Source organism: Stegodyphus dumicola, chromosome 7 (assembly GCF_044657685.1).
Source record: "Stegodyphus dumicola isolate Sdum_Otavi_A_Nest chromosome 7, ASM4465768v1".
Classification (NCBI taxonomy): domain Eukaryota; kingdom Metazoa; phylum Arthropoda; class Arachnida; order Araneae; family Eresidae; genus Stegodyphus; species Stegodyphus dumicola.
This window is the reverse complement of record NC_140774.1, coordinates 127150760-127167320: the sequence shown is the minus strand read 5'-3', so window position 1 is coordinate 127167320 and position 16561 is coordinate 127150760.

The following is a 16561-nucleotide window of genomic DNA, read 5'->3' as shown; positions in this document are numbered from 1 at the left end:
TATATCCGTTTCAGTCTCGTATCTATGAGAAAAAGAAAACTATACATATATTATTTAACTAAAGCAAGTCATTATGCAATATTTATAACTTTTATAACGCCTTTAATACCCTTTGTTTAAAATGACATGTCACGTAATTAAACGTGTATGTCATAGAACGTTCGTGTACTATTTACAAAATTGGCTGGAGCAAGTCTGTTTGTTCCGTTGGACCCTACTTCGAAGGTGACTGTGAATAGTAATATTTTATATTTCAAACAGAAATGATCTGCAAGCATTTTCCGGGAAATATTTGAATGTAAATCTTTGAAAACAAGAGTAAAATAAAACCTGTTCAATAATTGTAATATTTATAAACACAATATTACAAGCACTTGTAAACACAATATTATTACAACTTTTATATTCTTCTTTATAGTTAAATAAATTTTCTTCTGATTGCAGTCAGTTCTAGAATATATTCATTATAACTTAAAAATTTTATTTTAGAAAATGAATTGTTAAAAAAAAAAAGTATAGTTAACAAAGTTAAAAAATAAAGTTAGAAAAAATGAATTAAATAAAACTAATCTTACATCTCGAATATTATCAAATATAAAAAATATTATACTCATAATAACAATGAATAATTTCATTACATAACAGCTATAACTGAATACTGAATAGGAAAATTATAATTCTGTTCTTATTGAATTTAATTTCTTTTGATATCTATTTCAACTGCACTTTGAATGCGTTTTATATTTAAATGTAAATCTTTTAATATATCATCTTTAAAAAATCCTTTTTAATGATTGCGAACCGTTATCGATATTTTAGCACAGGAAACTTTATAAAATTATTTATTGTTTAATATACATTGCAGCAACATAATGAAACAGGAAGCTGGTGCACAATATGGGAAATTCATAAAGCGTTTCGAAGTGTTTTATAACACTTCAAATATAAAAATATAAATATAATGTATAAAATATGAAAACAATACATATAAAATTTACCGTCGAACGAATCGCATAGTTTGAGATTTTATCCTGTTGAATCTATATATGATTTCTCTCAGAACTATGTAGGTGATTTAATTCACGATAATTATCGATAAAGCTTCCGCTTTTGTTAGACGGATTAAATGAATCCGTATCCTCATCTCATTCACTGTTAAGGCATTATTTCTGCTCTGCTGAATATTTTCATTGTTTATAGTACAGGAACAAAATAAATCATTTAGTATTTAGAAAGGAGATAAAAAAAGAAAGTTTACATTTTTTAATTTTTGGAGAAAGTGTTAGAATAAACCTTTCCAGGTAATTGTAAAATTAAAAGATATTAAAAATGCAAAATCACCGATATTAACTAATATCGACAATACCAAAAATATTCCTATCACCGGTAGTAAAGGGAATATATAAATATTGTTTTATTTAAGTAACTATAATAAAAATAAAGATCTTCTGTAATAAGATTTTTATTAAAATAGGAATTAAGCTGCAAAAATAGCCAGTAACACAAGATAATAATTAAGATTCCAAGAGAATAGTTGTAATTAAAGATTAATTTTCCCACCAGTGACAGAATGGATAAGTCCATTAAATCCTAGTAGTTAAAGCCAGGTCCATATTTCTTAAATGAGAGGGTTGTGCGGTAATTTTGTGTTTTTCGATATGTGAATATGAGACAGTTTCCGTTATAGTGTCCTCCACAAAAGCATCCTAACCCTTAGGCAGGTAACCCTTAGCTCCTTTATCTTAATCAGCTAACCAAACCAAATCGAAAATTTATTTAGCTAAAGATGATTTAAAATTATTTAATATTAAAAATTTAAATAAATGTGAGACAAAAAAAATCAATGTATTTTATGCAATTTCTCTCTCGTTTTTATTGTTGGTATTTATAGTAATGCATCAAAGTTATACAAAGCATCAAAGAAGAAATACCTGCAGTAAGCTCAAAGAAATAACATCTTGAATTAAATCAATATATAATTTTCATGTATTAATTGAGTTGAATTTCACCCAGCACGAAATAGAAAACGTAAATAAATCTACAAAGTTACACTCTTAAGTGAATGATTAATTTGGTTTCAAATTACAGTGAAAGGGCTGATTGCATGGGTAGAATTGTGGTTTTCACCATTAGCATAAATGTATATGCCAGGCCCCTTAGAAAGCGCTTCACGAGAGTATCCCTTTCTTTCGTAGATAACCCTCATATGCTCTACCAAACAATCAAATATAATAATAGAAGGATAATCATTTGTTTAACTGGAGGAAAATGACTGAAAATTTTCTTTAAAAAATACGAAAATTAAGCCTTAAAGAAGGTTATATCTATCATCATAACTTGAAGAGAAAAGAATAATTAACTCGAATAATCAAGAGTCAATTAATCAGAGAATTAAATTTTCAGAAAATAGTTTTTCCCTTTAGAAGTGAAATATGGAATAGATATTCTTACAAACAAAAAGGAAATATGAAATATTTAAGCGAAACAACTTTCAGTCTTCTTTAACCGGTAAAATATCTTTGGATTTCGGTTATTTAACAGAAGCAGATTAGCAATCATTCAGATAAAACAAATATACATCTAAATGATACTTGTGTATTCAAATGGTATAACGTAACCAAATGTTATAAATAGTTCAACAATTTCTTGAGAAATATCTAGGTTCAAAAACTAATTACATCTTCACACTAAAGCTATTTTAAGCTTAAATCTTTCAAACATACTTCACGGATCCAGGCTAATTTAATATCGTATCAGAATTTGAAAGATACGGCAGAATATTTTAATGTTGCCAACTACTGTCTGTTAGTAGAGAGAAAAACTTTAACAGACTAAAAATATTTAAAAATTATGTAAGATCTTCACCTGGCTAAAAAAAAATTTCAAAAACTGGCTTTTCAGTTTGAGGATATGAAATAAGGAATCACGTAGATTTTGAAAAATGATTGATAATTTTGCTTTGTTTAAAATAATTACAAACAATATTTCGAAACTAATAAACTACATTTACATCAATTGCATTACAATATTATAATTTGCTTAGATGTTTCAGTATTTTTTACTATTCGTCAAAAAGGTACTTTTTAAGAATTTTCTTTTAAAGCTTATGAATATCATTTTGCTGAACATATAAACTGAACTCATACCATTTTGCTGATCATATAAAGCTAGATTATGTGTTCAGCAAAATGATATAGTCAAATGTACTGTTATAAAAGAATTATGATTTAACAATTCTGTTCAAAGAATATTCGATGAATAATTAACGCTGTGTAAAATTATCACTCGCTCTATAGAACAATCCATAAAACGACCTGCACAAAACGTTGTGAACTGATGAATGTATATTAAATCTATTTTTACTATAATTACATTTTGTCATAATGCCTTTTATCTATTAGATACATTGCATTTTACAGCGAGCGAGTTTCAGTTGAACTTATAAATCTTTGAAAATTAACATATTTATTTGAAAGAAATAAATAATTAATTAAAATTTATTGTTTATTTGAAAGAAAAGTTCTGAATTTGAAAATGCCGACTTTCTTTACATTAATCAATCCATACGTGAAAAATTAAAGAAAATATTATCTGAATTATGAAAATGGCTTTTATAATGTGTTTAGTAAGCGCACATTAGTAGCATTGTTTGGATTTCCTAAAGACAGAAATTTATGCACATTTTAAAGCAATGCAGTTATTTGTTTTGCTACGTATATTATAAATTATTACAAAGGAAATTATTTTATTTAATTAGAATCATTTTAACATTATATTACGAGAATCAATTTTATTCTTTACAGAACAGTACTCTATCTGTTAATTATTTATGTAATTTTCTGCTTAACCTGTCGTTTTCCAAAACTGAAGAAAGAATAAACGTCTTTCCTGTTAATGAAACAAAACAAAGACGCAGACAGGTTTTACGTCTCAAAAATATTATCAGGTCAAACACAGAGGCACGTAAATTGATTTTATTTTAATTGCTATTATGGTATGTCTCCACAAGGCGTTCTCTAAGCTGAGTATCGCAAATGGTAGAAGAACTCATTGAAAAATCACTTGCAGTAACCTAAAAATTTATGTTCAGACCGTTACCAATTGCAGTAAGTGTAGTATAGTCGTAGTACGTTTTGCATTCCCTAAAGATAGAAATTTATACGCATTGTAAAGCAATGCAGTTATTTGTTTTGCTATGTATATTTTAAATAAATTATTACACTAAAATAAATTTCACGCAAACGAAAGTTATTCTTTTGTTATACATTGTATTACTTCTTCCGTTCCAAAGTAGAATAAATAAGATTACAATGTAGCTTGTTAGGTTTCAGTGTTTTCATAAAGATTCTTTAAACGTTTTATTTATTTCCCGTATTATAAACCAACTTTCCGTTTTCGTATGATGTTGCAATGCATATTAAAAAATAAATAATTTTTCATAAAACTTTCTGCATTCTACAATATAATAAGAGGTTCATATTCATTAAAATTATTGTTTGAAGGATAATGAGCTAAAGCTTAACACTTCAAAACGCTTCAGATTTAAAATACCGCATTTACTCGTGTATTTCCTCCCGCCCCATATTTTATCATATAAAAATTCAAGAACGGAAAATTGTGCAACTAATATAATTTCTGAAGGTAAAACCATAACAAATTAAAAGCCTTCATGGATGAATTACTGGCAGCTATAATAATATTACTTTATTACTTATTTTTAAACACCTAAATCCGAATAAGAATAAATAGTAATATTATATTGAGGGTCGTTTTAGCAACAGCAATAGCATTCATAGAAACTGAACTCGCTTTTTCAACTTCAAAAAACTTGATATTCTCTATATTGGCATCGATAGCTGATCTTTCTGTTTTCTGCTGAGTAAAAACTTAATGTATCTAATTTAGAGTTACTTTAAATATTAAATATACTAGAAGGTGATACTTTGCCTAAATTTTAACCTAAATTATGCTGTTATTGATTTTGTTTTTCAATAAAATGAGATTTTTTTACATATAATAATATTGTATATTTGCCTCCAATATTATTTACAATAAATAATTACCAAACTCTTTATTTCTTTCCGTATGTTTCCCATTACTTTACTAATTTTGAGGTCTAACAATCAAGAGAGGAAAATTATACGAATATTTTTAATTCCGAAGGACGCGGTTAAATTATGAACATAACAAATGAAAATTATTCATGAATAAATTTTCGGCAGTTTTCACAGTATTATTTATATAAAAGAAAACTACATTCCAATAAGAATACATGGGAATATTAAAATAACACTATCTAATAAGATGTCTTCATGTCTCGTTCTCTGTATCTTCAATCTTGCTCGCTCTTATTATTGTCCACTGCTAACCACAAAACTTCAAATCATTTAATGATGTGTAAGTGTTGCTTGTCTCGTGTAAACTTTTAAGTCGTTTTCAGCGTCACCATTATTAACGTCTTCGCCACTGTTCGGTCTGTCTTCGTACGTGCAATGATCGTCAGCACTATCAAGGAAGATTAAATAGATCCTTCTTCCTTGATACTCTTCGTTAGTATTGCTTCATTAATCACTGCCTATGTTCAACAATACCAGAATAAAATTAATCAGTAAGACGAAAAGCATCAATAAGTGGGTAAATTTATTTTTTTAAAGAGAGCTTGCTTTCTGCTTGTCTTGAAGAGGAAAATCACATGAATTTTTAAAAGTTTTTCAGAAACGTGCTGAAACGATAAGGGGGGAGGGAATACGCGAATAAGTATGATATGTATTCAAGAAACCTGATTTTGTTAGAGCAATAAATTTAATCAGCGGATTAACTTTTAAGTAATTTATCTTATTAATATGATCCAATTTTATTATTTGTATCCCGCAAACTGTGTTGATATTACTTTTGAGATATTATGGAATGAATGAGCTTACGACAGCAAGTGTATTCGCTATCCTATTTCGTCCGAAAAAATCACGAAGAAATTCAGCCAAAATCCACACAATATAAAAGCCGTAGATGTGCTTCTAGCAAACAACAATAAACTATAAAAATTCTCAATAGTCTGAGAAAACAGCTCACCGGAACACTAACAAAGTTTCCATGACATGAATTTCTAACGTTTTACTGAGCAAAAATAAATTTAAGCTAAACTATTGGTGCAGCAAATCTTACACCTACAGTTTCCTCCGCTTTGTGAAAATATAGCATTTCCGCGAAACCTTCGTAAATCGAAATGGCTTGGTTTGGTAAAATACGCAAGAGCTATTTTCCTAAGGAGAAGGATGCCTTCGTGGAGGACTTTCTAAGCGAAACTGTTTCATTTCCTAGTTGCACATGGTGTAAACAAAGAAAATGCCCATCAAATAAAAGGGAACTAATTGAGGCTATAATTGTTTCCTGGAATCATGTAATAACGAAAGAAGAGCTTAAAACTCTTGTCAGCTCAATGAAGCGTCAATGTGAAGCTGTAATCAAAAATAAAGGGTACCCTACTAAGTACTGATAACTCACTGCAATCATCACTATCTAATGTATATCAATAACTATTATCGTTTAACTTTTTTTGTATTGCAAAAAATTGAATTTTGTGTTTTGAATTGAATTCAGTAATAAATTCTCTTTAAATTGATATATACAAGTTTGCATTTTGTGAAACGTGCCGTTTTCTATAAACATACAAAGTTCAAAAACATAAAAATTTCCAAAAGTGTCCACAATTTTGGCCCCCACTGTATATTACCAAAGCACGTATAACTTTTTAAAGTTAGAATTTCACAATCTGTTTTAACAAAAATTTTTAAATTATTCTAAAGAACTCGAGGTTTAAAATATTAAAAATTTTGAAAATTCATTTTTGATAAAACTCTACATTCACAAATGCAAACAACAATTATAGGATTTGTAAGTTATACATTCTTTGCTCACATAATTATTCTTTTTAGTCCAAAGGTGCTTTGCCCCTGAGGGACTATTGTTTTTGTTTTGCGATTTTGTGTCGAATCACTCTGAATGTCCGTTACACTTTTCAAACTGTTGCCACCAAAGATTATCGCCCTATATTATATTTGAAGAAATTAAATAATGAAGAATCTGCATAAATGTATGCGTGTTTCTTGCATAGTGGTAAAACAACGGTACCTAGACCAATCAAATTTTGAATGATGTAATCCTACTGCGAATATGGGCATCTAGAAGCCATAATTTGGAATTTGTTTTATTATCGATTTCATATTTTGTAACACTTCAACGAATTTTTGATTAACAAACTAAACGATTTCAAAGCGAGCAATGGCAACACTGTACGGGGAGAGGGAACATTTTTTTATATCCCGCGCGAGAGACTCTGTATTTGAAATTCTAAAGATATGCTTATTTTAAAATTATTTTGCGATATTGCTGTTAAACTGAATTTTATAGTTTAAGTGCGAAGAATATGATATTTAATAAATAAAGCTAACACACAAAATCTTTTAAAAAAAATGCCCCTTTGGACGTAATTTAAAATAAAACTTTTCAGATTTTGTATGTTTGTTCTGGTCTACTTCAGAGTTTCATCGCATATGTTCGAGAATTTGAAGACTTAAAAATAACTGGTTAGGGGTCAATTCACAATATTCAATCACCAGACGTCTGCTTTCATGTTTGATTTAAAGCTGAATAACATTACTTTATATAAATAAAGATTTAAAAATCCAAATTTTTTTAGAAAAACAACTATAGAAGTGGAACTAGGCGTACTCAGCACAACATTAACGTCAAGTTTAAAGGGAAGATAACTCAGTTTACTTGGAAATTCACTTAATTTAAATGTAATATCAGCCTAAGAAAAAAGGGTGGGAGAAGGATAAGTCACTTTTAGAATTAATTTTTTTTTTTACTTAAATAAAGCCTAAACGTAATCAACATAGGCTGCCGCCTGAAACCATACTGATGGAGTTAAGCAATATTTCTAGAGTTCCGTTTAACAATTATCAATTTTTACATCTTTGAATAAAAGCGCATTAAAAATTCAAATAGGAGAAAATTTACACCTCCTATATCTATTAATTTTGGCTAATGAAAATTATCTTACAGAGGTAATTATAGTACACAAATTAGCATTGAATTAGTTTGTAAAGACATTAGGTTATTTCGAAGCAGGAGACACGAAAAATTAGCAATGCCCTCGTCGGGACTCGGACCTCTCGAATATGCGCCGAAGGTGCTGACCATTACACCACCTAGGCATGCTAAGAAGGCAGGTGAAATATCGCATATACCCCCCTTTAAATGCGCGACTGGGGATTCGGGAAGCCAGTCGCCATATCCTGATGGTGGAGAATCATCACCCACCACCCTTTTAGTTCGGGGGCCACTGTAGAGTCATGTAGATTTTTTTTAATCAGGAAATTGAAGAATTGTGCAATGCCCTCGCCGGGACTCGAACCACGGACCTGTCGAATACGCGCCGAGTGTGTGGACCATTACACCAAGAAGGCATGCTAAGAAGGCGGGAGAAATACCTTATAAGTTTAGCAAAGTAAACAATCTATAAGCTATGTTTTTAATTTAAACAGAAGTTTCCTTTTTATACTTTAAAAATTAATTTATTTTAATGCAACAGACAGCTGAATACTCGGCGTAGGTTATACACTGACTACCAATAAGTATTTGGACACCTGTGGTAGAAAAGAAAAACTAACTTTATTCAAAATTAACAGTTGGTAGAGCCTCCACGAGAGGTAATTACAGCGTGGACCCTCCGGAGCATACTTTCCACAAGTCTTTGTATGACAGCTAGAGGAATTTTCTTCCACTCGGCTTGGAGAAGACATAGAAATTCATTCACCGATTTTGCACGTGTAGTGCACCCCTGAATTCGGCGATGCAACTCGTCCCAGAGGTTCTCGATAGGGTTCAGGACTGGACTCTGGACAGGCCAGTCCATTCGATGAACTCCATTGGCCCCATACCAAGCCTTGGTTAACGTCGAAACATGACAACTGGCATTGTCCTCCTGAAAGTAACAGGGGTTCAACCCGTAAAACTGCCACAACGTAGGAAGCACATTGTCATCCAAAATAGTGCAGTAGGCATCGGAGTTGAGCTTACCATGAATGGGGACCATGGGTCCCAGCCCATACCAGGAGAAATACCCCCAGACCATAATTCCACCTCCGCCGAACTTGACTGTTGGCAGAATGCATTCTGGCAGGAGACGTTCTCCAGGTAGACGCCAGACCCAGACCCTGCCATCCGAAGGGTAATGGATGAACCTTGATTCGTCACTCCAAAGAACCCGTTTCCACTGATCTCTGCGGTCCAATTTCGATGTGCTTTGCACCACATTAACCGAGCAGCGCTGTATGACTTTGTGATCAAAGGTTATGGGCAGCAGCACGACCATGAAAACCAAGCAGATATGCTTCCTTACGGATGGTATTCATTGAAACAATACTTCCGGATGCCTGTTGAAGCTCCTCGCGGATGAGGGCCATCGGTTGGGTGCGGTTCTTCCGAATTTCTCTGGACAGCACTCGTCGGTCTCTATCTCCCAGTTTCGTTGATCTGCCGACTCGGGACACATTCCGACAATCACCGCTCACCTTCCACTTCTTAATCACATAGGCCACTGTCGATTTTGGGTACTTCAGATCGCTAGATATGTCCCTTAAGGATCGGCCACATTTGTGATACCCGATAATTACACCTTTCTCGAAATCAGAGAGCTCCGAACTGCGAGGCATCTTGCATGCGACTAAAGCCGATGCTGTTTCTTACACGACATATATCGGCGGAGACCGTGACGTACCTTAGGACCGCAGATATCGTCATTTGCATAGGTGTCCAAATACTTATTGGTAGTCAGTGTACTTCCAAATAATTTTAACATAGTGCATAAACCCCATTTGGCGTTATTATCGCTTATGACAAATAGCCAAATTTCAAAACGCGCCAATATGTAAATTCGCATATATCGTAGGAAATTTTGGAAAAAAAAAACTCTAATTTTTTGCAAGTATGCTTAGAAATACTTCTACTTCAAGATGGTGGTAAATGTTTCACAGGTTATAGCTAAAAATGTTTTTCGAAAAATTTATAAAAATTATTTTAAAAATAGAAATTTTAAAAATAAATCATAAAAAATAGACGAACTGCATTTGTATTAAGTCTAAATTTCCAATTCTGGAAGAAGGAATCAAGTAAGCTTAATAAAAAAGAGACATTAATAATATATATATATATATATATATACATCACATTCAATTAACATTGAGAAACTAAAATTTTGAGAGTTAATTTCCTAAAACCTCCTCGTGCGAGTTTTGCAAAACGTGGCACATTGGCATAATTTGACTCTAGAATCAAAATATAGAAAATCCTCATTTCAGAAAAAGTCCGATTTTGTGTCAAAATATCTATATTAGAACAATGCTATATATAAATCTAGTACATATCCTGAGTCGCGCTATCCAGACGTGCAAAACGTAAATTGAATTTCGTCCATCGGCCCAGTAGAACGGAGCATATAGAAGGGTTTTGTTTCTTTTGTGCAGTGTACCTACTTTAGTTATTGATTATTTTAATTCTTCTTTATTGTTACTTTAGTTATTATTTCCGGCAATAACAGTGATATCAACATCTTGGTTAATATGATGTTCAAAATGGCGAAGAGGGAAACATGAAGAAGGAAATAGAATGGCGAAGAAAAGAAAATCGTGTGCGGCGTGGCCGCATTCAGCTGATCAACGTTTAAGCAAAGAATTTGTTTGGTTTAAATTTAGAATTAATATTTTCGAAACGGAGAGTCATCAAAAGCAATCTGAGATAGATCATTGAATAGGCAAAACATTTTCGGACTCTCCGTACTCTCGACGAGCTAACGTCAATATTAATGCATGAAAAAAATATTTGCGATCAATCTGGGCATTGAAAACAAGACTTGAATGTTGGACAGGACAATTCCATACATTAAAATTATTCGGAAGTAATATTAATACAGATTTGATACTTTAAAATAACAAATGGGATGTTTCAAAATGCTGCTTTTAAATATGTTTAAAAGATCAGAATTAAAAACCATAATTATTTCAATGAATACTTAACTTTTAATTGCTAATTTGAAGCCCATTCTAATTGTTGACTTGAGCCAAGTACCTTGCTTGCCTCCTTTTTGTCTAGGTTCTGAGCGGAAAGCATAAAAAATATTTTCTTTTGTCTGTTTGCGCTATTTCAGTGCAAACTTTTATTTTTCAAAAGAAACTGTGCGTAGGATAAAAGTATTTTCCATTTTCCTGATTTCTTATTGTGCTTTTTGACTTGCATGATTTTTCCATATGAAGCAGTTCCCCGTTTTCCCAATTTTCTTTCCAAAAATTCGAATAAATGCATCAATGGTAGAATTATTCTAATAAGATGTTGTTTACGGGAATAGAGTTTTCTTTTATCTGACGAAGCAAACCACATCGTAAAGAAAATAACTCGTGCAGAAACACATTCTCTGTTTATATTCCGACAGCTATGTCACCTATTTATCATTATGCCTGACGATTTAAAATGAAACGGCTTATCGCACATTTAAGAATAGTTTGACGTTGGAAAAAAATATTTTCCGGGTAGATTTGACGACGTAAAAGTTTTTGATAAATATAACATATACTTCTTGCTAGGCAGACTGCATTTCGGCAAGTATTATTGTTTCTAGAATAACTCGTTCTTGGAAAATTTCCGAATAGATAAAGAGTGACGTAAATGTATGTCTATTAACATATGTTTAGATATAACTTAAAGAGATTTTACACAATACTATATTATATATATATATATATATATATGTATGCATATATGTTTGTTCGTGTAAGCAATATGTAAGTTAATAATGCATATATGTAAGTTATATGTTTTTTCGTGTGCGTGAATTCAATACAAAACTGCAATTTTATTCCTATCTTGATGAAATTTTGTTTTGCATACCTAACCTTTAAAACGAAAGTAAATTCACAGTCTACGTAAGATTTAGATAAAAGCACCTAATGAGTCCACATTTAGGGCGTTTATATTACAACACTGGACTCACTACACTCATTTTCTGTTGTTGCCTTTCCAGTAGCAGTGGGAATCATGCATGCTAAGCAAGCCATTCATAATTTCTTTTAAGAATAAATATTTTTACACAATTTGATTTGTGAAATCTTAGATTCAAGTCTGTTGTGTTTTCGCTATCAGTTTTTACTACGACCGTTATATGGCGTCGCGTTTACTCTTTGAAATAGAATTTTCTAGGATAATGTAGAACATTTAAAGCAGAATTGTGAACTTTAAGTATAAATGCGCTTTGTTTCGATTTTCCGCGAATATTTCGAAAACGGGGAAGAAATCAGCTAGGTGGAGGGCGATTTTCCGAAAGCTCGAACTAGTAAAAAAGCAAGTACGAGTTCTTACTAAAATTGTTACATGGCGCCATGCTAGTTCTACACTGTTCTACAGTTCCTTTAAAGCTTGGAAAATTTTGCACAATTCAACTTAAAGCAAACTAAAAGGAAAATCACTATCTAACAGATTTTTAAAAAACTGCCTCTATACCCCTGAATGAAGCCTTGGAATTTTTCGTAAAGCAAGGGCAACGCCGGGTACTTTAGCTAGAAGTATTACAAGTAGTTAAAAATAAAATGCTATTCATAACTGCCACTTTTTCCTTACAGCAGCGGTAAACTATTCTGTCAGTAATGAGTCTTGTGGAAGAGCATTAATAAAAGGGATAGTTTTACTAGACCACTGTCATCATTTAATTTCAATCAGGCACACATACCGACCGATCATACCAATTTATAAAGTAACAACATTCTCCATAATGTTGGAACCAATGACTGCAGTATCTTTCCTATATACATGTATTAATTTCATTAATTGTAAAATTTCCCTGCAAATGATATGGCTTGTTCGGTGCTCATCAAATCATGCATGTTTTTCTTCAACTGACAAACTGTGTTTAAAGGGAGTCAGAGTTATCCAAACTTCTTTAAAATTTGATGCCTCATTCTCATATGGCTAATTACTGCGCAAATTTCCATCCCATAATTTGTTTCTCGAATATTAATTGTTTTTTAAGTATCTGTCTCTGATATGCTAATACAGAAAAGTTTGATAATTAATTACTTAAGCTGAGCGAATAGTAAGCAACTACACTATTATGTTGCAAACACATTCACTGTACTTAATTCAAAGGCTGCATATTTTTCTGAAATTTAAAGTGTTTTTTTTTTTTTTTTTTTTTTTTTTTTTGGGTTTTGTTTTTGTTTTGTATTTTGCTTCTAATCTAATTATTTTTATAGATTATAAAAGAGTATGAGATAGTCTACGAATCTATATGTTAATGAGCTTCACGGGAAATAAATTGAAAGCGTGCAAATTTAAAATTTGAAATAACGTGTTTAACTGCGAAATGCGCATATTCTACAATGCGATAAATAAAGTAGAGGTAGAATTTTATAGTAAATATAAAGCAAATAATAGAAGAAGAATTTTAATTTTGCTGTTAATTCTAATTTATTTGAGTTCTGATTGTAGAACTAACTGTTTTTCAAAATGTACATCATACTCGGTTTTCTTTTGAGATGGGAATTTGTCATATGATATCTCCGTTTGCAATGTTAGTACTAATGTTATTTCACTGCATATTTCCATCAGAGACAGAATCAGTTACAAGAAAAATAAGTCAAAATAATTATATTATCTGTAAAATTTTGCTCCAGTACTATTAAGCTGAGTTTATCTATGTCACCGCTTCTGAAGCTTCATCCATGTGTGACACCTTTTTACCATCGAGACATTTTCGCTACACTACATTTTAAACATAAAATAGGGATATAAATTTTAATATTTTCCCATAAATACTTTACTACTTTGGTAAATTACGCAATTAGCTGTTTTTGGATTTTTTTATTTCAAGCATAAAGAATAAATGGAAAAAATCACGTTTTAATGAGACGGATGTGCCTTTTTTTCCCTGCATAAGAAATTAAATCTTAGTACGCTATTTGAACTGCTAGATGTAATGCATCTTTAACGTTTCTCAGCGCTGAAAGATATTTGGAAGTACTTTATAGAGTCATCAGTTTTTGTTGTTGTTGTTTTCCTTGAAGCAGGAGACGTGAAAATGTGCACTCTCCTCGGTGAGACTCGAACCCTGGGTCTCTCGAATACGCGTCAGTTTACTCCCAATTTCACCCCGAATGGTTGCAGAAAGGAAGAAGAAAATACATTATAACTATAGAGTTTTCACTGTCTTGGAAAGCCTCCACTAAGTCAAGATTCTTGAAGAACTAAGCGAATTATCGCTAAAAGAAAACTTGAGAAGGGAGTAAAAGAATATTTTATTAATAACTTCTAATATTTGAAAAAAAATTCACGTCTGGTGCTTACAAAATCAGCCAGCACTTATAGCCTAACTTAAAATGTAAGGAATTCAAAGTAAAATACAGTTAAATTTTCAGTTAGCCCAAAGGCTACACAGAAACGATTAAGGCGCAATTTAGCTCAGACCAGTACTTGAGTGACAAGCACTACTGGCAAGAATAGACCAACCCCTAAAAGAGCACGCTAGCGTAGAATTTCAGCTAAGATCATGGACTTCAGCAGCCGGAACACGCTCTGGATAAACAATCTATAACTTCCCTTTAATACTATCGCTTTCTACATCATTTGAATAAAAAGTGGATATATTCTGAATCGGAGCTAGAACTGAATTTTTCACAATTTCTGAAATGACAGTAATTGTTCTGCCTCAGTGCCACATACTTCTGTGCAAGGATTTTGCAGCTAAGGGAGCTCTCTGAATGCACGGTTTGGCGCGAACTAAAATTAGGATTCTGGCAAGAAAACTGAAAGGGAGAAATGACTTTACATATTCTAAACATAAAATAGCTGGTTAGATAAAATAAATAAGTACCTTACAAAGTGTTAACGCTGGAAAAATCCTTTCACAGAAGTATGTGGCATTGAGGAACAACATTTACTGTCATTTCAGAAATTGTGGGAAATTCAGTTCTAGCTCCGATTCAGAATTCAGTGAAGGATTTGTGTGGAAACTCAAAGTTATGTTTGAGCCACTCGATAGCTCGCAAATTCCTCTTGAGCTTTAAATGCCTAGTAATTAATCTCATTAATTTCAATAAAAATTGCCTGCAAATCCAGGATAACATTTGGAAAAAAATTCGATATAAATTATTTGCAAAACAGTGTTCCTAGAGTTTTTAAGTGATGTATAATAATTGGCGCAATTACAGTTTTATAAAATTTTCGAAAGTCAACAAAATTCTGAATGATTCATTTTCAATCCTGTGACTGAACATTTTATTAAAACCTTCAATTTTAGTCATTTACAGTAAACATACTTCTATTTCTTCTTTGAAGAGACCAGTCGAGATCGTTTAGTTTCTCAGAAATATCTGAATAATAACACAACTTTGATAACCAAGGTCATTTTGAAGAAGAGCAGCAAAATCATGTTTATGTTCCATTAAAACATATAATAATTTCGTCAGTAACAATAATCTTAAACTTCGCCCTCTTCACGTCCATTTTACTTCTGTGTGTAATAAATACATTTTTGTATTCGCAATCCATGCCTTTGCAGAGATTTGAAAACAAACAGCTAATAAGAATTTTTTTAACCTTTACAATTTTGGCAGCGTCTTGAAGAATATCTTTCAGTTGAGGTGCTTCTGTTTCTGATATGAATTCCTTTCTTAAGCTTAGAACGAACGTGATTCTAGAAATCTAATTTATCTCATTTTTTTTTAAATAAGTAGAAATGTGACCTAAAGGAAATAAAATAATTTCCATCTAAAAGCATACAAATGATTACAAAATTTAACTATGCATTCCATTAAACTGTTAAGGCTTACGAAAGGCAACTAAAATTTACTAGTATCACTTACAAATTAATTTTTAAAATTATATGTATAATTTTAATAATATATCGTTTTGCACTGAAAAATTTTAAAATACAAATGGGTTTACCAAAACGCATATTTTCCAATCTTCGGCAAGGCAAATTGATTAAAGAAAAATACTTTTCATAAATCGTACGCCATGTTTTCTCCTCTTGTTGCTTTATATATAACATGCCTTAATTCCATGTTATATGATTCTTATTAATTATTATCTAAGTAAAATGAATAATTATCGCGAAAATTATGAATAGATACTGCTCTGTTACCTGAATTTAATTTCAGTTTTTCACATATTGTACTCTCTTACTTCAAAATACGGATTTCGTGATCTCATCTCCTCACTCGATTCGCCTTTTAACCATGATAACGAACGTTGAGGCAGAAGGTCAAACCATACGTTACGATCCTAAGTGGAGAAAAGGTGAAAATACCTTAAAGTTCCTGTTTTAATGTAACAGACTACAGTTTAAGTCTTCAACTGTTTCAACCTACCGAATGCGGGATCCGTGATAACAGTCGTACCTTTGTCTTAAATTTACGCGAGGAATGTTAATATCTTCTGCATCGGCTGAAACTTGGATTTCAACTATTGTCAGTTTTACAAGAAAAAAGACATGTTTATTTTACTTTTTCGTGAA